Genomic DNA, 7484 nt, shown 5'->3' with positions numbered 1-7484 from the left:
TCCTGCTGCGATAAATATTGTAAGATTTGTCTCATAGAGTGTAGTATTCCAACGTCGATTGTGGTATCCGCTTAATGCTTTGAAGATCTTACGTTAGACATACCGAGATGGGAATTATTCGCAGACTGTGCGAGTCTGCCACATGAATTATTAGATGAGACAACAGTAATCTGGATATGCAGTGCACCAACACGCGTGGGGGTTCTCCCAAATACAGTAGTGATGAAATGCCGATCGAAACCATCATGCGAAAACTGAGGCGTACAGTGATCCGCAAGAAGCGAACAGTATGCGTCAGCGTAGCATCTCTTAGTTGTTTTGACAAATACGTTAAGTATTCGCATGAACTCTTAGTTTTGACGTGTCGCACGTTGCCGGCAGGTTTAGGATATTTTACTCCTTTTAATTTGCCTCTTCAGATGCTGTCATGTGTTTAAAAATTATTGTTTGTTATTTTGACTGCAAAAGATGGCACTGTGTTTGAGCGCAATTCTTTGTTATAATGCTCGCGAAAACAGCATCCGCTGCACAAAGGAAGGGCACATGACAACAAAGATCAAACATGACACATACCCTCAATAAGGGCACTGCCAGAATAAAGTTGTTGGTAGGGAACAACGTCGAAAGCATCGAGAACGTCAGTGCCAAGAGTGACCACGCAGCGACAACGACACGTAGCTTTGCACATCACAGTATTCACAGTCCCAAAGTTCCCTGCTCAGTGGTACTGCGAAGGTGCAGAGAAAATGAAATCGCTCAAATGTCGGGGGTTGTACTGCGGCATTTCGCTCGTGACATCGCTTGTAGTAGAAGTTTGGCCTGCAGACGGGACCTTGTAGTAGAAGAATGCCCCGCAGACGGGACCTTCAAAACGAGTCATGGAACCGTAACACCATCAAGCCTTTAGCACAGAAACTGCCTCCACACCTGCGGCTTAAATATAGGTTTACACAAGAACTGAATTTTGAAAAAATTGTGTACGGAGAATGAAAAATTTTAAATTCATCTCATATGCAATGCTGCAGTGACATGGGGCACTTGGTGTCGGCCTGCTAAGCACGAAGTCGCGGCATCGAAGCCCGGCCAAGGCGGCCACATTTCGACGCGGGCGAAATACGAATACACCCGTGTACATCGATTAAGGTGCGCGTTAAAGAACCGCTCTTGCGATTGCGGGAATAGTAGAAGACGGGTTCACCGAAACGCTATTCTAAACAGGCAGTTTGGAATAGCGTTTCTCGCCCAAATTATTTCCAATTCCGAGCAGGTGCGTGTCGGCGCAGGCGTGGCGAAATAACTGCAATAAATGACAATTTGCCGCAGCATGTACCAGGTTTTCCTTCACTGCGCAGTTTGGCGCAATTGGCCCAGCACTTCCACCACTGGAAGCGTACCACACGATGAATATTTTTAACGCCACCAAACTTTGTGAAATAGATCGATGTAAAATATTGCTGACATTATTGTTACCACTCGTGCTCTCATATGGGTGACATCTAGATACGGAGTAAGTTGAGCAGTTGTTTGCGGAATAAACGAAGCTAAGGTAATTAAATTTTAAATATTTGATTTTAGGTGGGTCAAGCAAATAAATAGTTTGGAGCCCGGTACTCTAGATTATCTAGCTGAGCGAAGAAACTTTTATTAAACATGCTTCTCGAAGAGCCACGCGAACAGATGTTTTGCACGTAAACTCTTTGAAAGCATAACTGACGCAGATAAACCGCATTTCCCACGTCTGCGCCGTGCAGATTGAAACCGTGGCTTGGGAAAGAAGTCGTGCGTTGAAGTTGGTAACTGTTGTGCCGGACTTTTCAAAACGCATTCCTAGAGCCAGCGCATCTGTCACGGACAACGTCAGTGAAGCGATAAAAAACACATCCCTCCTCGCCTTTGGCAGCTGCAAGTCTCAACGGCGCGCGCAATATCCCAAAAGAGTAGAGTAGCCTTGCCCAGTCTAGTGTTGCCGCTCCAAGCTGACACGCATCCTCAAGGACTCGCTATGCGGGACATCTGGCACAATACTGGTCGTCGTACTGATATCGTGCAAGCTGGGCGACACGAAGACAAGCAACACGGAGGAACACAATTGTGTTCAGCAGCATTTGAAGATCGAACCATCAGAACAAGAAATGCTTATGAAAGTTATATTTATAATGCTGGTGCATGGCTCATTGACTGAGTTGTACACGAAGACAAAAGTTGGACGAAAATTAGCACGAACTAGACGAAAATGTGATGCAAAAAAATACGTCTTGGTGCCCAATTGTCAAGGAGAGCTTATTATTGCTTCAAACATCACTTACAGCGAGTACATAGACAGGGACCAAAAGAACGACGAAGACAAGCGCTGACTTCCAACTGGTTTTTATTTTTCAGTAACACGCATATATACCGAGACACCAAGACAAAAGCGCCTTCCCCCCGCCCAAACCATAAAACTGACACGAATATGCACTCAAAGAAACCATGACCGCCACCTTAAGATGAACGAGAGCGCATGCGCGACCTCAAAAAACAAGTTCTTTATCTGTTAATTCAATTGACGGCTAACTAACCGAGTCACTTTCAACAATCGCTGCAGCTTCAATGATAAGTCTAGTGCATTAATTAGGATGCCTAACTAAGATAGTGTTTTTTTTTCTTCAAAAAGCAGGATACAGACGCATTGTGCGCAATGGACACATAGAAACCCTTCCCGCCCTTTGCGCACTTCAGTGCTGTGTTCTGGCAACCTAACATTGAGACATCTACCTGTCTGCCCTATATAAGAGCGACCGCATTCCAGGGGTATCTTGTACAAAACGCCTTTAGAACAAACTGTATACTTTCTTCTATAATTGATATTGCAAGATCTACGTTCCTTAGCAACAGAATTAGTTCTGACACAAAGCTGGGCAAGTTTTTTTGGAGCAGAGAAAACAATATCGATACCTGCTCTTCTATCTATTTTTGTAAGGTTGTGGGAGATCCCGTGAACGTACGGGATAACAGTTGTTTTGTTTCTTCTATCATGTACCTGAGGCTCAATGCTGTGAGGTTCAGCGCTTAACTTACTACGCAAGTTCTCCGAGACTGAGACAAGAAGGTTGCTAGGGTACCCTGCCGCCCTCAACCGAGCGATCCGCGAACTGAAATTAGGTTCTATCAAATGATGACAGCATTTTTTTAGTGCACTACGCAAGCAAGCATGAACGATACCTCTCTTAACCAGTTTTGAATGGGCGAGCCTGCGACATTACTTTCAGTATGACCCACGCGTTCGGCAAGAGCTATTCAGCAACGCAGCCGCCAGCATCTGGAACGTCGGAGGAAGGAACTCGAAAAGCGTTGCTGTAGAGCAGCAAACCCATCCAAAGGGTGTGGCGCTTTGGGTACGCTATTTCCAAAACTCCCTTATTTCGCGCATGAGGTCACGCCTTTAGGCTCTCTCTTATTGCTGTACGCTTTCATTCTTTTACTGATGAGAAAAAGATTACTTGCAAGATGCACAACTAACAAACGACAGTAAACATCTGTTTTTGGCTTTCATAATTTGCTGCCGGCTGTATGCACATCTACTGACACGGTAGACGATGACGACGACGACGACGACAGCAAGTAAGTAAGCAAGCAAGCAAGCAAGCAAGCAAGCAAGCAAGCAAGCAAGCAAGCAAGCAAGCAAGCAAGCAAGCAAGCAAGCAAGCAAGCAAGCAAAGCCAAGCAAAGCAAGCAAAGCCAAGCAAAGCCAAGCAAAGCCAAGCGCAAAGCTAGGCAAGCGCAAAGCAAGCAAAGCGCAAATTATTATTATTACTTGTTTTGAACACATATACACATATACACAGGTATTAGGAAAGGGAAAGCGCGGAGCAGGCTGGCAACTGCCACCGGAAGGGGCACAACGCCTGCCTACTCTTCTGAAGGGAGGTGACAGCAACACAGAAATAGAAGATAAGAAGGAGGGGAGCAAAAAGGAGAGAGGAAAGGAGAGCAACAGGACACTGCAACAGGACAAATCTAAAGACTAAAGTTGAACTCTGCAGCCGGAATTAAAGTGACGCCGCGTCGAACAGCTTCCACAATTATCAACCACATCCATGGCTAGTTCGCTATGCGGCTAATTGTGTTCTCCACGATAAGCAAAGCAAAGCAAAGCAAAGCAAAGCAAGCAAAGCAAGCAAAGCAAGCAAGCAAGCAAGCAAGCAAGCAAGCAAGCAAGCAAGCAAGCAAAGCAAGCAAAGCAAGCAAGCAAGCAAAGCAAGCAAGCAAGCAAAGCAAGCAAGCAAAGTAAGCAAGCAAAGTAAGCAAGCAAGCAAGCAAGCAAGCAAGCAAGCAAGCAAGCAAGCAAGCAAGCAAGCAAGCAAGCAAGCAAGCAAGCAGCAGCAGCAGCTTCGTTTAGAAAGACGTCTACTGCTGCGGACTCTTCTTCTCGGCCTTCGCCGCATCTGCGCTCAACTTTGTCTACTCGCTCACGGAACAAATTTGGTGGTGTGCGGCACTGCGCACAATTGCCAGACCCCGCGCTTGCCGCGTGGTTGCGGCGTCTCCATCTCTATGGCTCTTCGCTTGGTAAGGTGGATGCAGCTACCAAAGAAAGAGAGAAGTAATAGGAAAGAAAACAGGCTGTAAAATAAACTGTGGAAGAAAGCACGTGCCCAGTAAGATTGCTCTTGTCTAGCAAATCCCTTTGTCATGCGGCCTTTTGTACATTGGTCAGACAGGCTGATGCATCAATGTAAGGCTATCGGAGCATCAGAATTCTTTAGACAAAAGATCTACAAACCTGGCAAAGCACTGCTTCGAATGCGAGTGCAAGTGTAAACTGTTCTTTGATGTCAGAAAAATCCTGTTTGTGCATAATGATAGCATACAAGTGAAGTGGCGGAAGCATTTCACATAATGAGAAAAGGTAGTGTGTGTGTTAGTCAGCCTTCCATAACCTTATCTTTGAATGAAATGGGCTTGCTGAACCGGGGTGAACAAGGGTGTTAATCTCACCCGCGACCACGAGGCGTGTGTTGGGAATGACAAATGTTTTTATCCACATCGAGGATGCGTGCTCGTTTGATGCAAGGCTTAAAAAGCCATCGTGTTTTTTTCCAATAAACCTAGTTGTAAGTCAGCGCCGTGTGTGTCCCTTTCTGTTGTCCGATGTCCGTTTTTAGCGCTGTTTTATTGATGTTTTTTATGATACATTATTGATGTCATTAGGCTGGATACGAGCGTTTATTAGCCACGTGCCTGCTCTCCTAAGTTCACGTGCTACGTGACCCCATCGGGCAAATAAGGATGTGCCACATCCACCCACCTTGGCTCTGTGTGGCGCTGGCCAACACGCCCAGGGCTAGATCTCGTAAAAACATAAGCACACATGTTAATGGACGGATTGATAACCATCACCGTAGCCTAGTTGGTAGTGTAACGCACGCGTAATGCCGATGGTTGTGGGTTCGGTCCCCACCGGCGACAAGTTATCTTTTCGTCCACTTTTATTTCCATTTTCCCCCCTTTATTATTTTCTGCATTTCGATTTCAACCACCGATAATTTCCCCAATGCTTTTCTCGCTTTCATTGACTTATATGGCTTTATATGATGAAGATTTGGCTAGATGCATTTAACGATTAAAGTTGAAGCAATAATCTCGTTCATAATGTGACATCGCTGAAATGTTCCGCAGCATGTTAAACTCCTTACCACGTGCATGCGAAAGCCTGCTACGCACGTGGTAATGCATTAAGTTATACAGGGTCAGTTATATTGAGGGGTCGGACTTCGTGCAATACATAACGCGCTGCAGTTCGAAGTAAACGTATGGCGCTGTAGGCCGACCTCCTCAACGACACTTACGAGCGCCTAATGCACTATACCGAAAGGTTCATTCGTTCTTTCTTTCTTACTCTCTGTATCCGTCTTTTGTATTTCTTTTGTTATTTATTTCATTCTTTCTTTGTTCTTTCATTCGTTCTCTTTTTCGTTCTTTCTTTCTTTCTTCCCTTCTGTCGTTTCTTCATTCATGTTGAGTTATTGCACCTTTTCTTGCTCACGGGGGTATGAGCCATTCCTGATGTCAGTCAAGAACTTTATTGAAGTCCTGAGGAGTTTCAATCCGTTGGAGATCCCACGCGGGGAACTCCTCCGGCAGAAACCGTAGGCGACACCCAAGTCGGGACGGGAACGTGGTGACGCTCCGCCAGTTCTTGGGCCCTCTGAACGGCCTTGAGTTGAAGTTTGAGGTCCGGGCTTTTGAGGGCTTCTTCCCATTCGGGCTCACTGGAGAGAGGGCCCTTTGGTAACGCGGTACATTGCCATAGCATGTGCGAGAGTGAGCAATAAAGTTCTGGGCAGTCTGGGCAATTTGCCGGGATTTCTGAGTTATAGTGACTTAGTAGGCCTCGTGACGGATACGAGTCCGTTTGTAGCATTCGAAACGCGGCCGCCTGCGCGCGTTCGAGTTTGGCGTGTGGGAGCGGGAATTTGGTTCTGCCTTTCCGATAGTGAGAAGTGATCTCTTGGTAAGTGAGCAGCGGGTCATTAAACTGAATGTCCAACCCCTCGTAGGCCGTGGGACCGTCGCGGCGGGCAAGTTCTCGCGCACGGTCGTGGGCCGTTTCATTGAGGTTAGCTTTTTGCGGGTGAATGTCTTTCCCCATGTGAGCGGGGAACCAGGAGAGGCACCGAAAATCACATGAAAAAAATCAGTGATATTTTTTTGCATCACTGATTTTTTTCATCACTGAATATCCGAAAATTTAACATGACTAATACAGTATTCCCCTATTCACTTCAGTCCTCGGGTTAATACTTACGACTAAAAAACACGAACATTCTTTAAATTGTTTTTTTAATACTGCAGCTCGTCCACTGAGCACGATCACGCATAAAATTTAAGAGATCACGCGATAACCATCAGCGAGTGAAGCTCTTCCGGCGAAACCATGATCACTCGCAATAAAATTGTGTGTTGACATGACATTCGGCAGCGCGTATTGTTTCGGTGCAGCACCGGTGTTCAGGATGTCAAAATTTTCGAAATGATGATGATGACGATGACGACGACGACGATGATTTCGATATGGTTTTTTTTTTATGCACGAGCCAGGGTTGGCCAATGAGGGGAAAATTGTGATAAGCACCAAGACGTGAAAATTGATTAATATCAATGAAGAGAACGCTCTACATTGTCAAACTAATCTAAGTATTCAATATTCGATTCGATTCGCTTCCGGGGCTGTTCTATTCTTGTTCGACCAGGTCTCAAAGGCTACTATTCATATGCATCTACAATTTTATTATGTATTTGGATTCAGTGGCGAGATCATCTCAATGTGATCGAATAAGCTTTTTATGTATACACGTGCGTGCCGTTTTCTTCTCATTTTGCGATTGAGTGCAGCAAGCCACCGAAACAACGAGTTAGGGCACTTCTCTAGTAGTTTCAGTTTAGCACCAAATAAATAGTCTCATTGCAATAATGCAGGTATCTCTGCTTCCGTGGAGCCGCAT

The sequence above is a fragment of the Dermacentor albipictus genome, unplaced genomic scaffold, assembly GCF_038994185.2.
Source record: "Dermacentor albipictus isolate Rhodes 1998 colony unplaced genomic scaffold, USDA_Dalb.pri_finalv2 scaffold_17, whole genome shotgun sequence".
Classification (NCBI taxonomy): domain Eukaryota; kingdom Metazoa; phylum Arthropoda; class Arachnida; order Ixodida; family Ixodidae; genus Dermacentor; species Dermacentor albipictus.
This window is presented reverse-complemented; position numbering follows the sequence as displayed.